This window comes from Dromaius novaehollandiae, chromosome 2 (genome assembly GCF_036370855.1).
Source record: "Dromaius novaehollandiae isolate bDroNov1 chromosome 2, bDroNov1.hap1, whole genome shotgun sequence".
NCBI lineage: Eukaryota > Metazoa > Chordata > Aves > Casuariiformes > Dromaiidae > Dromaius > Dromaius novaehollandiae.
The window spans coordinates 58,669,865-58,692,405 of NC_088099.1; the positions used below are offsets into that span (position 1 = coordinate 58,669,865).

At 42.2% G+C, this 22,541-nt stretch overlaps 1 protein-coding gene across 2 annotated transcripts in view; it reads right to left on the bottom strand.

The window, feature by feature from the left end:
- LOC112996105 (cytochrome c oxidase assembly factor 1 homolog) overlaps nt 1-19,096 on the bottom strand; it is a 52,369-nt gene extending 33,273 nt beyond the window's left edge. Inside the window, exons 1-2 of one of the 2 annotated variants that reach the window (XM_026121425.2) lie at nt 18,980-19,096; nt 3,077-3,201 (exon numbers count right to left, since the gene is read on the bottom strand). The gene's annotated coding sequence lies outside the window, so the exon portion shown is untranslated. Of the gene's footprint in view, nt 1-3,076; nt 3,202-5,838; nt 5,858-18,979 lie in introns of those variants that run through there. The other variant, XM_064506623.1, reaches the window with a different exon arrangement.
- Between the last annotated feature and the right edge of the window lie 3,445 nt (nt 19,097-22,541).

Sequence of the window (22,541 nt, forward strand, 5' to 3'; positions counted from 1 at the left end):
CTTCCTAAGAGAGTGACAACTCTGTTGCTGCAGCACTGATAAAGGCACCAGCTCCGCGTGGGCTCAGAGGACCACGACCGCACGCGAGGCGCGCAGCTGGCTTTGCAGGCCTCGGGGGAAAGTTTGGGCCCTGACTTCCCGGCGCTGTGAAGCAGAGGCTGCTTTCGAAAGGCTGCGGGGCCGAGGGCGGCCGAGGCGCCGGCAGGCTCAGGCCGTCGCTGCCACCTGCTGGACACGCACGCGGCTGTGACACACGCCCCTGCGCTCCTCGGGGAGGAAGCAGTAAGGAAAAGGGTCTTAATTCCACTCCCCCCCTTTTAATCCATAGTTATGTAGCAAATAACTCACCCAGGGGAAAGATTTCACCAGGGAAGCAGTAGCAAAAATTGCAAGCAGGATTTAAGATTTCCACAGAGTTCATCCTTCAAAACTACATATTACTAGCTAACATTCCCTGCCCTTCAGCACTTCTTCTCTAAACAGCTCTGTAAAATAGCCAAGCATACCAAAAGCAAAGAGGGGAAAGGGATTTTTTGGGGGGCTGAGGAAGGAGGGCAGGGGCACATGAGGGGACCCTCATTACCACCAGTGGAGCTGTCTCAGGGGTTCACACAATACTAATTTCAATAAGCGCTCGTCCGCAGAGAAAGGTCTGACTGGTCTTGCTGTCAGATTAAATTTAGTGGCCACGGATTAACACAGACATCTTGCAGCCTTGCCATTTATGTCAGCGGCAGTTGTGTTCTCAGAGGGAATTGTTCTCTTTAAAATCCAAACCACAAACTGTTGAGTGTGGGTTATACCACAAACATTACTGAGAGCAAGCCCAAGGTTAGAGAGGCCATCTCAGCCTGAAAGAATCCAAAATTACATATTCAGTGAGTGGCAACTGCAGCTCAACCTAGGCGTTAAAGCTGCAGAATGGGAGCTGGCAGTCATCTCCTGAGCGGCAAAACAGGATGTGGACAACGAAAAGTCTCCGAAACAGGCTGGCAGAATAACCTCGGTGATAGTTTTCACGGACACAGAGATGACATCTCCAAGGACTGATTTAAAGAGCATGATTAGGAGCAGCAGACAAGGAAAGTTGGTGAGGTTGGAGAGAGATGACTGAGCTGGTAGAAAGCTAAAAGAAGCCGAAAGGAACAGATATGGGGAAGAGGCAGAAAGGAGGTAACTGTGAAAAGCTACAGGCTAGGGAGGGCAGTGCTGAACTGTTCCTCACGGAAAGCAGTTCTTCTGCACCAAACTGAGGTGCAGCATAAGAAACGTTGGTACTTCTGGATTCTGGGGAGTCTGAAGCCAACAAACGCTTACAGCAGCTGCCAACACACAGCACCTAAAGCAAAGGGCCTCAACTGATTGGTAGCTTTCTTTAGGGATTAGTATAACACAGGATGGTGTCAATAGAGGCATATTACTGGGATTAATGGGCCATATGAAGTGAACTAGTAATGAAATATGGTCCACAATGGGAACTTAAATAATGTAAGTATTATATGGAAGCTGCTGTTTTACATACCACAAATGATACCTGTTTTTCATTTTAGAGCCTGGGACACAGCAGTGAGGAGCAGTCAGGGTTCCATAAGGCAATGATGCAGCCATATATTTATTTCAGCAACTGGAGGAAACATGAGGCTCTTGAAATATTTTTCTAACTTTCATTACATTTATTTTTAACCTGTCAAACATTCCTTTAACATGCACATGCTTTAATGATAAATACCACTGTGTGGTGATTAAAGCAGCACTGTGACTTTGATATTGCTGCTGATTATGTAACTCAGTTTGAAATGGTGACCGATCTAGGATGTCAGTTTTTATAGCACACTCCATTTCTGTTTCTCCATTTCAGTTTAGTCACTCAGCAGCTGGCCCAAATATATATACTGCTACCACTTGTCTGTGCAATAATCTCACAGGATATCTTTTAACACAGGTTTCTTGAAACAGCAATAGAATGTTTTCTGCAACTGTATATAATTAACAGCAGAGTAACTGAAGATAACAGCAGTTTACTCAAGTCAAAGTGTCTAATTCCTGCTGCTGTTAGGTCTTAGCTCCTATAGCGCAACAGGGAAGACACTGACAACTGCTATCTGAAATAAGTTCCAGCAGTATCTGGAATTATGAGCCCTGCAAAATGTGAAAAATAGATGCTCTTCTCCCTAGTACTGACACTTGATAGTGTTGTATGCTTTAAGACAAAGTACTCTTTTTGGCTACTACACTGAGGAAATAGCAAATCTCTCTATATATATACATTTTATAATTCCCTTTCTGTATGGATTTTAAAAGAATCCTTAGCATGTAAGCAGCTGTTTAATGTATTTTGACCAAAAAGCAAGGCATTTGCATTAGTATTCCCACTAGAATGTTTGTCCTTTCGTGTCCATGCATTAAGGCCCTGTTTAAAATCTGTCCGTGTCCCTAATCTCTCTGGGGAGCTTTCCCTGAATATTCAATGCTAGTCCACAGTCTGTAACAAAAGAGGGAGGAAAAAAGAGACAGAAAACAGTGTTTATGCGTAAAGTTCAACAGCCTTTTCACGTAAAAACCATACACACACACAAAAGCACCTCAACTACAGAGCCTGGCATTTCCACAGCAAAGATCTGACAGAGTGTGCAGTTTTTCAAGTTAACTAATTTACAATAAGGGCATAAGGCATCTGAGCTCCAGATGCACTCATTCAGGCAGCCAGGGCCATAAATAAAACAAGAAAGAATGCTCTGACTCTAACACGGGTTTTACAGAGATGTGTTGAAGGGCTGGCAGATGGGTTTTGCTGTCTAAGCTTTTACCTGCGTAACAAAGTAAATGTATAAAGCTGATTACTGGTTCCTCCAATTCAGAACCTTTGCATTTGTTCCCATATGCTCCTGTGAAGATACTGCTAATTTAAACAATGAGCAAAATCCCAGTCCCCAGGGAAGGTGATGGCAAAACTCCCACTGGCTCCAGCAGGCTCTGGATTTGCTCAACATAAATTCGATTGGCTGAACTTGAGTAACAGCATAAGAAATACTGTAATCAAATTTGTATCCTTTCATCTACAGATTTGCCATCCTACCGCTGCCCGTGGTCTTGCTGTTGCCCCGTGCTTCTCAAGGATGGGCAGAGCTTCTGGCGACACAGCTGCTGCCACTGAATCTGGGCTCTCCGCAGCTTCGGCCCACGGTGACAAGCAGCTCTCCTCTGTGGAGGGTAAGAAATCCTCTTATGAATTAGGACTAAATACGAAAACATTTTGTCATACCGTAACTCAATCTATGCAATGCTCTAACAAAGTTCTTACGAACCAGAAAACTTGAATTTTGCATTTGGAGAAGAGCAAATCAGTCATCAGAAACTTATTATTTCCAAAAAAGTTTGCCAGTTGAGAAATGAATTTTTAGCCTCACACAGAGACTTCATCATCACCATCCAGTTTAGCTTTCGTAAAGATCTGAGTATTATTTTAAAGCTGGGCTGATCTTTGTGTAGATGGCAAGGTAATTTTACAGTCTATTCCATCCTTGATGTATATATACACTTAATGCTCACTGTTACTAATATATACATACATAAATATATAAACACACATACACATATAGACATGCTAAGAAAAGAAAACATTTCTAACAAATCCTGATAAGGAATTGTAAGGAATAAGGGAATTGGATAAGGTATTGAAAAGGACTGTCGTTCCTAAATTGGGGAAGGCAGATTCCTACACTCAGCACACAATAGATGTACGTCCCCAAAACCATGTATTGGGCTGACCTTAGGAAAAATTGTGCACTGTGTACCAATGCTTCCCTGATTAGTATTTCCGGAAAGTCAGTTCCTCCATGTCACCCTTAATCCTTACCAGAACACATCTGCTCACCTGTATCACTTTTTTGTACCACTTATTATTTTTATTTTTTGTACCACTTTTATTTTGTAGCACTTATTTTAAAGCATAACCACTTTGGTGGCCACATCCTGTTTGATTACTGTGGGTGCTCGCTCTTTGGTGCACTCGGCTCCAACCTGTTCTCTGCAGATCTCAGTTCTTCCTGCCAGACCTGCATGCAGCAATTTAAAAGCAAGTCTGATCTGTTCCATTGCAGAACAGAGAATACATTTTTCCTCACAAGACTGGATTTAAAGTAGAAATTCCCCACATTAAGGAAGGAGAGATGGACCCCTTTGAGGACCAGTTACTCAGAATAACTTGAGAACACACAGAAAGTTTGTTTCATCAACGGCAATGATCTGCTGTTTGCTTTACCCCTCTTAGACTGGGTCATCCGAATTTTTTTCTCCATGCAATGGTGATATAACTAAGTGGCTAGGAGGAAGCTGCCTCATCTATCATAAAAGTACAGTATGCAGTAGTCATTGCAGGCTAGGGCTAAAGATAAAGCCATGAACTCCGCTTTTAAGAATGTGCTGGGCTATAATTCTGAAAAACGCATTTATTAGCAAACTCGTGTTTTTATAAGCTGCAAATCAAGACACAGCTCCTTTCAGCATTTGACCAGCTTTATGAATCATGAGCCCTGCAGTGCATTGCCATGAGACTGCTTTAGAAATAAAATTGTTTGTTCAACAGCAGAACACCCCAGTCCAGCCTTCTCTCTCCACAACTGCTGCTTAGTCTCAAACCAGAATGAAACAGCTCTAGAATTACACGTGCATTTAATGTTATCCTAGTCTCTGTCAGATTCAGTGTAAAAGCATCATGGTGAGTTTCTGACATCTGCTTAATTAAGCAACATTCTCCTCTCAATATCTGGTTACTTTGCAGAGCCAGGCAGCTAAGTAAAACATGACTAGTTACAATCAATTATGTGACTTTTCTTTTTTTTTTTTTTTTTTGGTGGAGGGTTCCCAGATATCCCTTATTTCAAAGCAGGAAAAAAAATAAACAATGGCCAGGTCTGTACCAAACCACAGGTCAATAGATTTCAAAGGTCCAAGATTAAAATTGGCCTTCAGCTAGCTACACAGACTTATCCCACAGGTATAAAACAGGAAACTTATAAAGTATAAAAATAGTTACAACTACGTGACTTATTCTTGTAAAAGGATTTTTATCATGTACATGAAGACTAGTTTTCCTACTTTGAAATGTTATTTCTGTTCAACACTATTCCGCTGTAGCACAAGAAGTCTGTGTTTTTTCTCTCTTGCACAGGCTGTGGGTTGAGTTTTGTTTTTGTTTTGGTATTTTGTCCTTTTTTCTTTCACAAATCAAGCTGTCAGCAGCACTGGAAGTAAATCTGTAACTGGGACACGTAAGAACTCTGTTCGGAGACTGCATTGCTGCCCCCAGTAAAGTCACCCTTGGAAACAAGAGCACTTGAGAATAACTTAGCACACAGTCAAAGGCTCTTTGCTATGGCTTTTTTAGCTGGAAATAAAAAATCAAGTAAAAAAACCCCAGAGATTAGAGATGGTAAAAGTATGTGGTCTCTGCTGCTCTTCTTGCTATTGCATGCCATAACCTCTAAAATCACTGTATTTGAATATCCACTTTGATGGAGACAACGTTTTTGGCCTGGGAGATAAATCTGATTTTCCTGGACCAATATGAAAGCTAAACAATAACATATGCTCCTCTACTACTACCGCAACCACACCCAAAGCAAAGAGAGTCCAGCCCAATACCAAAGGCTGGAGCTGAGCACAGCTGGTTACTACACAAATTACTTTAGCCTGCTATGAACTTCTTCCCCTGCTCCTTACTGCCTGCCCCGTATCACAGCTACGCCGAACTCCCCATATCCCCAGCCCCATGGTCCATCCTAGCTGTCCCCAGGTGCCACTGTGAGCTGCCCCTTCCCAGGTGGCCCCGGAATTTACCTAACCCCAATCTCCCGCCGGGCCCCGGAGCGTATCTCCACCGTCCAAAATGCTGTGCTCAACCAGCCGAGCTAAGTAACTGCTAATGCAGCTGCGCAGCCGCCAATCTGCCAGCATCCATGTGGCCAACCACTTCTTGGCAACTATTAATCATATATTGCCTAAGAAACAGACCCTTAACACAGGCTAGTCTTTCCACTCTGCCCTATGGAAAAGACATAAAAGCTTTCGGACATGCAGAAAAGCGAACAAAATGAGTGGCAATTAACTCTCATGACTACAAAGGCTAAAAACTTGGGCACTTGCAAAGGGGATCACAGTCAGCTGAGCCGGGAGAGAACTGTAGCAGAGCAAGTATTTGCCTTGGAGCAAACACCGCTGGAGTGCTTATTTTAGAATGAATAGTCATGTTAGTTAACTAGAGTTAACTATTGAACAAATAGCTCATGTTACAGCATACCGAGGCACACTATATGCAGCCTTTGATCTGCTCTGACAGACCTACTGTAGCATTCTTTTTTTCAGAAACGGAGGAACTGATTTATCCCTCTTAGCTTGTTCTGTTTTTCGGTACAGAGTCTTTCGACGGGGAAAAAGAAAAGAAACAAGAACAGAAAAGAAGCTTGCGTGAAAAAGGAACCTAAAGGGAGCTTACTCATTTCAGCATGAGAAATTTGCATACGGTGAGGTCATGTGGCTTACAAATAAAAAAGAGCAACCAAATTAAAAGTTTTTTCTCTGTGTTAGCCAGCGTGACTGTTAACCACTTATTCGTATCTCAGTCAGAACAGGCAAGCTGTAGAGCATTACATGGCTTCATAGCTTCTCATGTTTTAACACAGTTGCAGGCTCTTAACATCAGGATTCGGCCTGCTGTTCAGCTGTATAGTAGGTAGCCTGCCACACCCTAGGTGCCAAGTATTTAAAATACCAATGTGAACAATGAATATAGCTCCCATGTTTTTCAAGAAAGTAGGGAAGAGAGCTGGGTTTAGGGGTGTTTTTCAACTCAGCCAAAATTCACTCTGAAAATTACAAGTAAAACACATTGTGATGATCACCATCATGAAAGCAAATACATCTGATCTGGAAACACACATGAAGTAATGAGTAAAAGTTTATTTTTTACATGAACTCCTTTATACTGATCATAAACTTGAGGGATTTTCCAAGGATTAAAGATTCACTTGTCAGCTGCTGTGTCCTTTAATAAGCTTCTTAACATCCATACTGACAGAAGCAGCATGCCCCAATTTAGCAAACCAGGCCATGTCTCTGTCCAGGTTTCATTGCAGCTCCAGGGGCCTGTGGGAAGCACTAAATGCAGTGGTTCTGCTGCCCTCTTTAGGGAAATAATCTACTAAACAGATTTGCTCCAGACCCAGCTTTTGTGCAGTAGAGAATAAAAGTATTAACTTCATTTCCGGCAGCAGCACAAAGTGTGCAGCTCTTCATGCTCTACTGAGGGGAAATTCACATATCAAAAACCAGTGTTGTGCTGTGCCAGCTCCTATTCTGACACCTCCTGCCTTAGTTCAAGTCCACAGCAATCTTCTTTCTATAGGCTTGTTCAGCTCATCAAGGATGGTCTTGCATTTAAAGTATTTGATAGCAACTAGGGGGTCTCCGCCACAGCCACACAGTTGCTGATTTTCTAAGGCAGTCAAGCCATTGTAATCTCTGGTTTGCACCCTCACCTGTAACAAGGAGATGCAATAATTCTTTCACCTTTCCAGCTAAATATTTTTCTCCCTCTATATGGCAGGATCCTTAGGACAGAAGGTTGCCTATGCATTTATCCAGAACCAAGCATGAATCGCCATCTGCTTTAATTCTTTGGGAGCCCTGGATAAGGGACCATTCCTCTGAGACGATATTAAATAGTTTTTGCTTAGCAGCCTTTTGAAGTTCAAACCCACCGTAAAGCACACCAGGCAGATGCTAACATTGGGCCCTTCAGTTTATCTGCAGTCCATCTGCCTGTCTCTCCATGCTCTGAGCAATTTCAGGCAGGTTTCTTGCTGGTCTTACACTTGTCCTCTACAATCCTACACTGCTGGAGCCAAGCAAGTAAGGAAGTGTAATAACAGCACTAAATGTGGAGTTTTGACAGGACATAGCTATTTTTACTGGATTACTTTTCTGGCACACCACCTAAAGTACCAAATGATTTGACACCTGTAATTTTATACCTGGACTATCACAAGGTATTCATACTTCTTTTGTAATGTAAGATAAAAGCAAACACTACGTATGTTCTCATTCCATTGCTGCTGTCTGGCAGCTATTTGCCTAAGGGGAAAAAAAAAAGCACTGTTACATTACAGAATACATGGAAGACTAAAAGCTATGGAAAAGAAATTATTAAGTATCTAACCTATTCCCCTGCTAGCACCAGACTGCTCTCTGCAGCATGTTTCAGAGTGTTTTGTCCAGTCTGGTTTTACAAGTTTCACATTACTTTCATTTACATCTTTAATCCAGCGCTGAGTCCAATGCGGTTTGGTACTGCTTATTTTCCTTGTCTTTCAACTAGAAGACTCAATACTAGACCAGCTGTTCATATAGAGTCTGCTCCAAAAGTACTGAAAAAAAATGGACTTTTTCCATTGACTTCAACAGGCTTTGGATCAGGCTCACGAAAAGACAGGGAATACACTTCATGTAAGACTAAGCAGGTCACAGTCAGCAAAGTATAAAAAGGATTAGCTGTGTACAATCCCCAGGCATATTACATTGCAGGCTCCCGAAACGCCTGGCTCACACACTTTCACTTTCACGGAAAGGAAGGGCCAAACTCACTGCTGAGGTACTGCCGCTACCTCAACACCAGCAGGCCAGGAACGAATTTGACCTGCAATCTGCCCAGCTAGCCTCTTTACAACTGGGATTTTCCTAAATTGGAGGTGAGGAAATATATTTTATATAAACACAAAACCAACAGGGGAATGTTTTGTACCTTCCAGTTAAAGTTTAGGTCTTTAGAGAGATTCCTACGGCATGAATATAAGGACAAACACGATGGGTTTTGTCTCTTTCCTCTTGCAGGAAAGGACGGCCTCTCTTTCCTCTGCTGAACATAAAATGGGTTGTATTTGGTTTAAAATACATATACTTAGACCTTCACTTTCTGTCACCAAGACAGATGGACAGCCCAAACTGCTAATTTGAGCATATTTTACAGAACACTGATACTTCACTTCAACACGAACCCACCGAGTATGCTTTGATTGTACGACTTCTGAAAGCTACAGTGTGTTTCATCAAGAATTATTTTATCAGTGGGGCATTCACTCTGAACAATACCATCAAACAAAGATGATGGTGCGCAGTTATTCTTCCCACCCTTTCAAAGTTCACAGCAAACTGTGTCAGAGTTAGTGACGTTCTCAGCCGCTGAGAATGCTTTAATCAATGTGACTTTTTTTTCTGCTGTCTTCCCTACAGACTGGGCCTTCATGGCATGGCTTTGTTGTAGGATGTGTACAGTTATAACCTACACTAAAAGTATGCCACTAATGAATGAACACTGGGTGTGTGTGTCAAGCAGATGAGAATGTGCTTTTGATCCTCAGCACTCTACCACTGTGGCAGATGGATATCTAATTCCCTTATTAATGTACTGAAGCCTTATATCAAACAATACTGAAGGAATAATCAGCATTTGATCATGTTTTGATTTTCTGCTCAAGCTCAAATCTGTTATGGAGTTGGAAAAAATCTGTTGTTTTTTAAATTTTTCATTAATTTTGCAGAGGGTTGGAGAGAAGATATCATGTGCATGACACTCTCCAAGGCGGTCATCAGAAGCTTCTCAAATTTCTGTTTAATTTTGAAGGACAGACTCCACAAGATATGGGAGCTGTATTCAGCTTTAAGTCCAGTTTAAAAACAAGTAACCCTTTGAAGTGGGGAAGTGACAGGATTCAAAGCTTTTTTTGAGGATATCTTAATATCAGAATAAGTATGTTTAAAAAGTAGGGAGGTTTCTGACCATCACAGTAACGATGTTTTTAGCCTCTGATATAGGATATGGGCAAAGAAAAAAGAATCCCCCAAACCAACCCAACTGGCTTTAAGCCACAGAATTATATTAAAGACATTTCTTACGTAATTGCCTCTTAGACCACAATACAGAAAATCCCTAATAACCCTACAAAAAAATATAATTCTTCTGTGGAAGTGTGGAGAAAACTCAGAAACTCCCCAAATTTCCCCAAATGGAATGACAAAGCTGTAAACGACACGGGAGAGGGAGGCAAAGTAGGGCCTCTCTTCTGCAAAAGAAAGACGGAAGTCGAACCACCGCAGCAGCTGAGCTGAGGTAACGAGTCACTGCTACACAAGTGAGAGGACAAGTCTCTCTCTCTCTTTCCCAGCCTCCTGGCTGCAAACTTCCCCCACTCAGGGGAAGTTGGGGAGGAAGTACTTGTTTGAGTACTCCTCAGATCATTTACCTTTATCATTTATCATTTTGAAAGCTGATTTATCTCGCTATTCAAGCAGAAAACTATCTGCCTTTCTGTTATTTTTCATCCAGACTAGCTGGTTAAATGGAGGGCTAATGGAGGGATGCAACAAATGCCGGAACTGGTGCAAGGTAAGCAGCCAGACGACCAAGAGCAAGGGGACCTGGCAGGGAGAAGGACCAGGGACTGCCACATCTCTTTTGGTGGTGAACTGAGAAATTGTCTTCATGCATTTTGGGGAAGCACATTCTCAACATAAGGACACGTCATAGGATGGGAAGAGGAAGCAGAAGGGAGAAGTGGAACAAGAGCGGGTCCTGATCAATGTTGTTTAGGAGGGGGATGGATGTGAGAAGGCAAACCTGACGGGTAGGAATCTCACACATCTGCAGAGGATTTCCTGGGCAGAAAAAAAGCATGTGCATACGCAGTTAACTGCAGCACAGCTAGGAACCCATGGATGTATATATAATCTATATGCAAATAACTGCATAGTCCCTTCATTAAAGCACTGCATTGACTGCACAGAGTCACTGCAGCTGCACAGTATGTTCAGAGTGAGCGCTGTTTCTGAAGAGTTTTACTATACATGGCTAGGCAGCAAAGCACACACACAGCTGCTCCCGCTAGGCTGCTTCATGTTGTGTGACTGCAGTGCATGCTTGCCACGCTTATGTCCAGAGTTTCCAGACATGCAGCAACTAGTTGAGAAGTATATGCTCCGTAAAGCTACCAGACATCTGGAAACCCCAGCCAAATTTATGAAGTCCTCAAAATCTGCCTAAATGTGATTTCCAGGCAGAAAGAGTAAACGTGCCTGGGAAAAGGCAGCATACTACATACAGAAAGTCCTTCTCTACCTGTAGAAAAGCAACCAGGGGACATGAGAAGTCTAGGAACATCTGTTCTAATGAACTGAAGGCAGGGCTGGAGCTCAAGCCCCAGACTCTTCTCCTACCTTCTCTACTGACCTGATGTACCATAACTTCATTTTACAACAAAAGTGAAAGGACACGCTTTCACTTAACAGAAAGGTGAGAGGCATCTTGCAGTTAAGCTTCAAAAAAACATTCCTGCTGCTGTGGCCACTACCAAAGCTGCATTAGGAACTTATTTCAGGTCCAGACACCTGTGAAGAAAATAACTGTAAACTAATATAAGGCTATGTACCAGTGTGAGAATCCACCCTTCTCTCTCTTTTATATGGTGTTAGCTTATAAAATTAATTACTCACATACCTCACAGAGATGCAATACTTAATTAATATTTGTTAAGTGCTTTGAAATTCTGATGGAAGACATCATACTAGTGTGCATTATGATTAATACAGTGTAACAGCGATGCCAACGGTGTTGCTCAAGCAGAACGCTGGAGGGATATTTATTCAGTTTCTTATATAAAAGGGGGAATGGAGATGATGAAGGTTGAGGAAAGTGTTTTAAAACTCAATTATCATAAAGGGAGAATGGGGGGAGGGGTGGCTAAAACAATTTTCAGTGACATTTACTGTGTAGTATACATTAACTCCTGCAAAATAAGAGAGTAAGAGCCTATAGTAAAATCCTGGCTCCATTCAAGTACATGGAAAATACTTCACTAACTTCAGTGAGGTCAAGATTAGAATTAGCTTTGCTCATGATTTCCAAGAGATGTATGCAGCATCCCATACACCGGTTTGTAACTTTGCATGGTTGCTTGCTCACAGTTTAGGTTTAGGAAAGAACTTCATCAAGCTTGGGCATGTTTGTCAGCCAAAAGGGAGTGCTCCTTTTCTAATCATCCTTCTACTACATCCCACATTTGGAGTAAATCTTTCCATATTTTAATGAATTTGGGATCTGAACTAACTCCTACTTAAGTTTGTGGCAAAACTCTAATTAAATGGAAGAAGAAATGGAGATCACTGTAGATTTTGTAATGAAGGGGAAAAAACATCCTGTGTTTAACAGGGACTGTAACCCACATACACCCCTAGATTTCAAATCATTTACTCAGAAGCCTGAGGAACTTAAAATTAATTTCTGACTGGAAAAAAGGAAATAAATGTAAATTCAGACAACTCATTTTTACTTATGCAAAACCTGGAACATTTGTGTTTCAGGATCAGGGTCTCCATACGCAGCAGGGGAAAGACCGGGGCAACATGCTGCTCAACACTTCTGGGAAAGGAAGAGTTAAAGAGTACATTTTCCAAAAGGAAGCCTTGCACCTGGGAGGCTTGAAAGAGAAAGGTGATAAAAGCAGCCCCTGATAGGAGGCAGGAACTGAAAGAGGGCACCTGAGAGCTTCCAGGGTCAAGAAGGGTCATTCTACAGCTGGAGTCTACAGAAACCTTAGGCAGGTGACTAACTGTTTAAAAATTTGATTTTTTTTCAAAGGACTGAAGGCTGTTATTTGGTGTAAATGGGACTCTTGGTAAACTATTACTTGTCTTTTCCCAACTGATGCGTGCCAGCTTCTGTTGGGTATCTCTCAACTTACTCCGTACTGCACAGGGAATTTTAAAGGTACTATTTCTCGTATATCATCTCTTAAGTTAGGTGGGCTATCCAGCTATATAGTGTGTGGAAATGCTGTACTGTAACAAACCAGCACTTCTGCTAAAGTGGTATCATATCTGTACTGTTGCCTAGATTGAGTGTAGTGATAAAAAAAAAATCCCTATGGTTATTCACATATACAACAACTTTTCCTCTTCAGTTGTGCTAATATGCTGTACCTTTGTAAATGTACTGCAGGCTCTGAAGCAGACAGGCTTTTGGTTTTCTTTCAGTGCTTGTTCAGCTATGTCCACTAATATACATCTCTGGTAGAAACCAGGGTAATGTTCCTGGATGTCAGGATTAAACTTAGACAACCACAGTTCTCATAATCCGTACGCAGTTCTCTGTTTTCTATGTAACAGAGGGTTTTCTCAGGCTTCTTACAGCTGTAAGTGCTGACAGTTGCTTTCTAGTTCTAGTGGAATAAACATCATCATTCATCCATTTAAACTTAGTAATCAAAATGGCTTGGTACATGACCTAAATCATGTTGAAGCTCTCAGAATCCAAAGGAAAAACAACAGTAAAGGGGCATAGCAAAAAATTAATCCTAAATTTTTTTACTGTAGGTTAAATGCCTGATATCCTAAGTCACGGGGGAATACTGTCAGGCCACTATTTAGACAGATATCCTGTGTCTTTTTCCCCAAATGTTCAATAATAACATACTTGCTGGACCAGTAGCCCCATTAAGTGTGGCAAATGTTTCTTTACAGTCTCTCTTCTCTTATGGCTGGGGATAATGATGGACAGATAGCATAAAGGAAAAATGACTTTGTCGACTGCTTGGCAAGGCAACTTTCAGGGAAGGCTTCTGAAGAGATGCTTACTGTATGTTTTGGAGCAATCTAATTTGGGGGAGAGGCCAACAAAAAATGAGATCATGTTGTACGTAAGTCAAAGAACCTTCCTTAGTGATGTCGATGCTGAGCTGACAAGACCCAAAGGATCTTTAAGACAATACCCATTCCTAATTTTAAGGCTTCAAACAAAACTACTGTGCTGCTAAATGAGCTGTTCTATGACTTGTTCTCCTCACTGTGGAAACATATACCTTATTCCTGAATTTCACCTGTCTCCAGCTCTGGTTTTCAGCCACTGGCTCATGGTCTTTCTTCTAGCAGGCTAAAACTACTGAACCCAGTTGAAATCTCTAAAAATACCTATATGGAGATCAACTGAATTGCCTCTAAACATGCCTCCTCATGTCTTATAGCATGCTTTCCAGAGTAAGTTTTTGCAGTTCTCTCTCTAATCTTTCAACTTAAAGTTCTGTGTCTGCTTTTAATGCTAGCACTGTCTTCATGGTTCCCTCTTATGCCATGAGCAGGACATCAGTCCCTGCTTAACTGCTAATCTGTCTCTCTGCTTATGTGCCCAGGACTGGTATTCCTTCCACTACAACCCAGTACAGGGAGCTCTTGTTGAGCAGTCTATTCACCCTGTATATACAAATGCCTCTGCATTCCTGACCGTTGTCTCCCATCTTTTAAAGACCCTACATACATTACCCCATCCTCAGATGAATGACTTTGCATGTTACATTAAAATGAATGTTGTTCAAATGTGTCCCTCTTTTCAAGCAGTCTAGATATCAGTATAAGAAACTAACCCTTGTTTACTCCCTCAATTTGTGGTTTTCTACAATGTTATACAAGAAATGCTAGAGATTCTTGTGGCCCACTAAAAGCCTGGAAAGCATGAAAAGCTGGAAAGTCCAAGAGTTGATCTTTGGGATTCTGCTAGACTTTTACTGGATCAAAATTCCCTGAGAGTGTTCCCATTCCCTATGGGACTCCCTTCTGGGAGAGTCCCAATAGATCCATTTCTAACTGATTGAAAGCTAGACTGATCCCTTTTATAACTGACTGCTGTATCTAGATCAGCAAACAGTGCTGATCTGTAAATCGACACATCTGATGCTGAAGGCTCTGCTCCCACTATGTGAGTTTTGGAAGGGTGTGGTTAGTTTGGACTAGCTCTTGCCTAGTTTTATGGACTCTAGCACCCACTTGGAGTTGGAGGGCATTTGGCACACTCCTGAAGTGCAGCTTCTGGAGGTCCAGCTGAAAGAACTTCAAGCTCAAGCCAAAGTGCAATACATGGAGATGACCTGCTTCAAAAGCACACTCTTGGCTCTAACTCATTTCAGATCATCAAAGTGAGCATCTACAGTACTACTGGAATATAGACCAACACCTGTCAGACAGACTGGGAAATTACTGCTGGCATTAATGAAGTTAATCTGCATCTGGAGTGCAGCACACAGGGATGTGGAAGATCTCTATCTCTTTGTCAGTTACTAATGGGAGAAGCTTATGAAGCCATTCTTCAAAGCAGACACAGCTACAGATACGAAAAAGGAAAACACTTCCTGTTCACATGTCTCCAGTTTGATCTATGAGGGGTCTAATAACATGACTGCAGAATCCCCTTGTAGGCAAAGGATGACGAGTCTTACTGTATTTATTGTAGTGCTTAAATTAATGGCAGAAACAACTTAATTTTTGTTCCCACCCTGCCACTGCCTCCAATCTGCTACGTGCTGAGGTTATGCAGAATAATCTGAAACCATTCTGTAACAGACAGCTCCAGAAACAGGAACTATGTAGTGTTTGCTTGTGGTATGCTGTACAATCATTTAATATAAGTACATAATAGCAAGAGGAACAAATTACCCTGCCCTGTGGGAGGTGGGATATAATTACAACAAACTACTGCTGTGCAGTTCTTAAAAGACTAACCCCTACCCCACCACAATAAAGTATTTTATCACATAACCACTCTAAATAATAATAGAGTGTCTAAAGACACTCTAATACCAGAATGCATGCCTGAAGCACTTCTAAAAGCAAATGCCAGTGCAAGTAGCCAGTGACGCTTTTCAAGCTGCTCACAGTGGGGAAAGGCTAAGATGCAACACCGAATTTACACAGTGCAACCATTTTAGTAAAGTTTCAAGCTCTTGTGTATCAAATGGCTTTTCTGAAGCATGCTCTCAAATTGTTTCTATTCCTTATGATATACTGAACAGAAAAAATAAGTCTGCATCTTCAAGAGGTTACCTCCCACACTAGCTTTATGGTCATGTAACTGCTACTTAGAGAAACTGAGAAACAATACAGCCTTTTTCTGCAACCTCCTCAGCTATGCAAAATCACACTCTAAGTTCTCGACCTAGTCACTAACAGTTCTATGGACAAAAAGAAAAATCCAACTAAGTTTTTTATTTTCCATTGAATATGCAAGCATTTCAAGATCAAGCGTTCGTGCACATCCGTTGCTGACTTCAGCTTTTGTGGCACTTCAGTACAGTCAAGACTCAGACAAGCGGTGAGGTCTCTCTGCACAAAACTATGCTAGAGCTGATGTGGCCTTCAAATCTGTATCTCAAGATCAATCATAATTCTCAGAACAAACCACAAGGAGGTTTGCTGTCACATAATCCTGCTGCTCAAAGGCCTGTCCTGCAGACTTTCTTAGGTAAGTTATTCTGGGTCAAATCAGAGAAACTGTTGTGAAACAGCCATGCTGGATGGCAGCTCTGGTGTTTAGTAGGTAAGTCACATTCACCTGTGTTGACTAGTCTGTAGCTGGTATAAACTACAGGTCAACTTCCATAATGGCCATGTTATTGGAGAAGACACACATATGCCTGTCCCTTTGTGTGGGCAACAAGACTTAGTTGTAATACGTTAAGTCTAATGAAAGCCCCCAGCATCAATCCTTCCTCCTGCTTTGTCTTATGCCGGGCCCAGATCTGCCAATGTAAGGATGTATTTTACTCTTTTTGCTACTCTGCCATTGAGGCAAAACCCAGAAAGCTGTGTTAGAAAAGTGGCCAAGAAAAGTACATTTCAACAGCCATGCAGAGCCTCTGACTTCTAAGGAATTACCAGCTCTGAAGTAAAATACATGCAGCAATAATTCATGCACACTTCATTAATTCCAGAACTGTAACAGCAAAGTGCTACTTAGAAAAGGCTGTAGGATAGTAATGAAGGGTTTGGGTTTTATTTTTCTTCTAATCACAAAAGCTCCTTATCTCCATTCTCCATGTTCTTCCATTCAATTTACAGGAGTCCAAATTAAAGCTCATCTAACAAAAAAATGACACTTTAAGTTTAACTAACCTCTTCACCCATCTCTTGATGAGAATCCTTTCTTCCTTAGGGGAAATAAATGCAATAAATTATGTTATCTTAAACTAGCAAAGTAACAATTTTTAAGATGCTGAAATATCCAAAATCAGCCAAACTGCAGTGAAAACAACATAAAAAGTGCAAAGAAAAGTTAAGAAGCTGAGGACCAGCAATTCCTTTCAAGTCTTAACTAAGAAAAAATGATCTTTATGCAGCAGGCTGCCAAAAATATAGTATTTTGTCATCTCTCAATCAACATGCACACATCTGTGTTTTCTACATGAACCCCCACTCAAGCATGAAAAACTTTAACATGGGCTACTGCATGAAATGAAACCTGTTTACCACTCAAACTTGTGAGTCAAAGGGTCGAATCAAACCAAAAGGTTAAGAGGCAATTTAATGCAGCTTTAATGCCTAAGTGTGGCTGTAAGTTTCTGCTGAAAGAGGTGCTCTTGCCCCTTCTCCCTCCCTCCTGCTGGACTGCGTAGCTGCAGGGTATGTCATGTTTGCAAGCTGCGATACAATGGAAAATCGACTTCAAAACCCACTGGATCCCTAATCTGATATGAGCCCTGCAGCTGCTGCAGCAGTGGAATAGGGCCATCTTGCTGTGACAGCCTGCTATTACTCCAACCTGTGAAGCTGGCCTGAGAGGGGAGACTCATGTTTATGTTTCAATACTTTATCGAAAACTGGCAGTCCAGCCCACTCTTATACCCCTCACTACATACTTGCTATGGAGCTTTAAGAGTTCATATAAATCAGCAGAAAGTAATTGGTCTTGGTTAAAAACAGCCAGGCTGGGAGGCAGAAAGAGTTTGCTGGGTTAGTTTCAACTCAGATCAGGTCTCCTGCCTGGTTCACTAAGAAGAAATGAATGCAGTACACCCAACTATGGAGATGCATCTATATAAAATATTAAAAGCCTTAAAATGATAAAATGAACAGTAAAAAGGGGTGGGGAGAATAGTGTGGTTTAGTGACAAGAATGATCTTAAACTGGAGGGCTTGGGTTTTTTAAAGGGGGGGAGAAATAGCAACTTTTTGTGGCATCAGAATGAATATTAAAAATACATGCTTAAGGATCATGAGTCACTTCTCAAGCCATGCTTGAGTGGCAAAGCAAATCTGGCCTTAGGTTCCTCAGTAGATGGGCAAGAGTCACCATGGCTGAGTTGCTTTAAATTAACCCTGTTTCTTCAAATCTTGCTAGCTATGCTTCTGCCAGCAGTTTACTCCAGCATGGAGTATTATGGCTCCATGCCCGTTTTCACTTTCCTGCAGGTTTGATACAGTCTGCCCCCTCCGCATGCTGGGGCCGAAGTGACTGCTGCCTACGCTTTATCCAGCCAAAACGCGCCAGCACAGTCCCTGGGCAGCACAGCCCTTGGAAATGAAACTTATATTTATAAGTGGGTGAAACTAGCCTTAGAGGAAACCAGCCCTCGGAGCTTTACAATTACTCAAGCATTCTCGGCTTATCGGGTTTACAGCCTGCTAGATGAATCTGCCTTGCATCCCGTTTCTAAAAACGGTTAAGATGTATTTAAATATAAAATTACCATTAAAATTGTTCTGGTAATCATGCTGCGAGATGATGTACGTTTAATTACTGCACTCCCTCATCCTCTTACTCTGTTAAGCCTGCTCGCTTGGCAGGAACACGGGCAGCTGGTTGTACAGCTGTTCCACACCTAGGTTATCCCATTTACATCTGCACTGCTATCGCTTTTTTTTTTTTTTAAACACGCCCGCGATTCCTTTTATTCAATACTGCACTTACAGGTGTGGGATCGCCCCCTACCCCCGCCCCGCAGGGCCCCTCCGCCACCGCCATTTTGTGCAGCGCCGAGCGCGCCAAAGGGATGGGGAGAGGCGTCCCGCCCGGGTGCGCCGCGCCGCCCGGGGAGGGGGCGGTGGGGCCCCGCCCTAACGGCCGTAACCGCCCTCACCGCGCCCCGGCCCCCGCTGCCCCTGCACTCACGGCACGGCGGTCGGCGGAAGGGCTCACGCGTGGGCTGTGGGGGCCGCCATTGCCGCGGCCTGCGACGGCGCCGGGCAGCGACAGGCGGCGCTGAGGGGCGGCGCTGAGGGGAGGGCCGGCCGCCGGGAAGGTGGCAGCGGGCGCCCCGTCGGCGCTGCGTCCTTCTGTGTTTAAACAAGGGGATATTTTTCTTAGGGTCCTGCTCCTCGGAGGCTGGAGCGGGGGCTTTCCTCGGTCCGTGCCTCGCCCGCTTGTCGCGGCCGGGGGAGGGCGGCCCGCAGCTATGGCCTTGGCCCTGGCAATGAAATGGGGGCTGCGGCTTGAGTGGGCTCCTTGCTTTCTCTAGGGGGTGATCTGCAGAAAAGGGGATTTTGCTGCCTGTGAATATCTGGTTAAAACACTGTATATTTAAGTTTGTTTTTCTCGGGTGCCTTGTGCTCCCCACGGGCAGCAGGGTATAATATTTGCTGGCAAAGAGAGTTAACAGCAGAGTCTTACAAGGCTGTGTAGAGACAGCTGCAGTTTTCAGCTAACTTTTCATGGCAAAGTGCAGGCCTCCATGTATCCAAAACTGTCTGTTTAGAAACATTAATCCAAAACACAAAGTTGTTACCTTGTTCTGGAAGTCATTCTCTTTTGTGCTACCTCATTATTTTTCCAGGGCAAGCCCCAAAACAAGGAATACTAAAGCCACCCATATGCATTAAAGTAAACAGTTTCTGTAAGTATCTTTTCAACAGTCAAGAAAGACTTGGGTTTGAATTTTAGATCCTGTCTGGGGAACTGATTCCACAAACACATATGCCTGTTTAATTTAATTACTGCTCTCTTCTGCTTATCTTTTCACTCTAGATTTGTCCCCCATCATTGTACTACATAACCTTGTGTTGCTGTCAGAGTTTATTTAGTAGGTTTTCTAGGGGTATAACTGAGATCAGCATTTAGGCTTTAGCATTCAGTAAAGTGTATGTGAACATTACTAGATTACAAGATCCTGAGTGTCAGCTCTCAGTAGTCTTGATTCCTCTGAAATTAAATGATGACTGTCCCAATTTCAGTGTGCTCTGCTGCTGTTTCTTACTACGATATACATGCTTTGATATTTCTTGTATGAGCTTCCTAGCTGAGAGAAGTTGAATCAAGCATTTTTCAGTGCTTTTTGCAAAGTCGGTTTGTTTTCTTATCCAAGTAGTTTCCAGCTTCCTATTTACACTGTTGGCTTGTGATTGTAACTCCTGTTTCTGCCATTGTGTTTTAGTGGAATACTATCTGCTTATTGAGTTCTCCCGAATATAACTGTTTTCTCCCATGAAGCACTTCCAGTGGTTGCCAATCAAGTCCTATCATCAGAGTGATTATGTTATTTTGCATTGCTTTGTTGTTAGCAGCAAAATGGAAAAGTGGGAGATTGCTAGGTTATAGTTGAAGTTAGTTAATACATCTGCTACTTGCTAGGACTTGCAACGCTTGTGGGACTGGGGAAGGTGAGAGCGGGGAGAAACAAGACATGAAAAGACAACCAGTAGAACCAGATGAAAAGATGTGAAGATATGACAAAAAATAGATAAGGAGAAATACAGCACCACTGGAAGGAACTGGAGGCAGCTAATTCTAATGGGAGCTCTTTCTATGCTCATGCAGATAAGCCCTGTTAAGAAGCTGTTTCGTATACAAAATTATATGGGGTTTTTTAACCTCTTTCCATTCTCCTCCCTGACTACTAACATCCTTTCTTTGTGGGGACTAACCACCTTTATATTCAGAGGTGGTCTAACTCTTACACATCTAGCTAGTCTCTGTGAAAAATGGTTTTCAACTTGTATTTCACTTGGAAATCTGTTTTACATGTTCCAGACCTGAAGAAGGGTTTTGTGCCAAAAGCTTGTCTACAGTTCTCAACTATGCCTGAATAGGCCTAACTACACATACAAGCCTTATCCTTGTTATTCAGCAATGCTGAAAGTTATACAGCATCCATCCAATTTTGGTGAAGTTTTACTGGTATTGAAAGCTACTCATTATTTATAGTTACTTTCTATGTTATTTCCATATGGAAAGAGGGAAGACTCTTTAAGGCATCTATGTATCAGCAGAACTATATCTATGCTGGGAGCTGTGTTCTGCTGCTTCCAAGGTCTGTGTTTCCCTCTCACCACTGCCACCACACTGGAGATCCCAGCTTCTCCTGCCATGATGGCTGCTCACCACGCAGCCACGAATGCCTGCTCCAACGCCTATTTCTCATTCCACCTCTTTGAAGGAACAGTTCCTCAACCCCCTTAACCTTGCTCAGGTCTACATGCACTTAAGTGTTTGATTTGTTACTTAGCCACCTGAGTAAATAAACCTAGAGCAAACAGCAAGCTCAAGGCTGTATACAGGGGATTGGACATAAAGTAGTAGTACCAAAAAGTGTAGTTACCTGATTAGTTTAACCTAACCTAAATCTACAGTGTGCTTGTGCTGGAAAGAGGCAAATCCGCCCTCCTGTTTAGCTGCGTGTTGCCACTCCCTTCCTTGTTTTAGGAGCTGATCATTCTGGAAAGTAGGGTTTTTTTTTCTTTCTTTCTTTTTTCTAAGTTAATTATAAGATCAAACAGGTCCAAGATCCTGTTGAACACGTGGCTGTACGAATGCTAGCACTGTTGCTGAATCCAAAGACTTGGAGCTACAGCTGCTTCTAATCAATCCCACATGCATTATTTCATACATTATGCTATTTGTTATGGTTTCCTATCATGTGCTAATTGATTCATTCCTTTATGCTAAGCATATAAGCATGTGTTAGTCATTAGCAGTCCCATGTATTGACCTCATGTTATTTATCTTTAGATGCTGTATCTCCTGGTCTGCAAATCCTCCTTTATGAAATACCACACATATGTTACAGGCCTTCATTCTTTCTTTGCTGCAGTTTAAGCTTCCTACTTGTTAGTCTAGTATGTAACTCGTTAGTCATACTTTGAAGCTCCTTGTTACTGCAGTTGTGCAACTACTGTAATTATAGCTGCTGTTCTGTACATCTGTGCTTTAGGTATGGTGCTATTAAGTGAGAGGGGGAGAAGAGATTTTTGAAACATCTTGTAACATACTTGAAACATCAGGATAGTAGTGTCAGTATGAAAGCTGTGTTGGTATTAAGCCATGTAAGACCATGGAAGTTTTGCCTGAGTCCGAACTCTATCTGGCTCAGAAAACTTGGCTCGAGAGGAGCAGATGTACCTAGGAGACTGAGTTCCTGAGTACTTGCTGGTAAGGAAATGAACTAATCAGAAGAAATGAATGGGAAAAGATGAAAAGATGTATCACATATCCTTATGATCCCATGCTGCAGAATTTCAGAATAAAGAGTTTAAGGAATCTAGAGCTGCAATGATTTCTTAAGCCTTATAGGAGGAAGACAGATTACTATTTATGCCATTACTACTTACACATAGCAAGCCCCAAGATTTGCCAGAAATACATTGAACTGAACACGCTCAAGAGCAAAACAATATTGCTACTGATTTCTCCACTTATTTCTATGTTACATCTGAGACGAATGAGTACAGAATTTGATCTC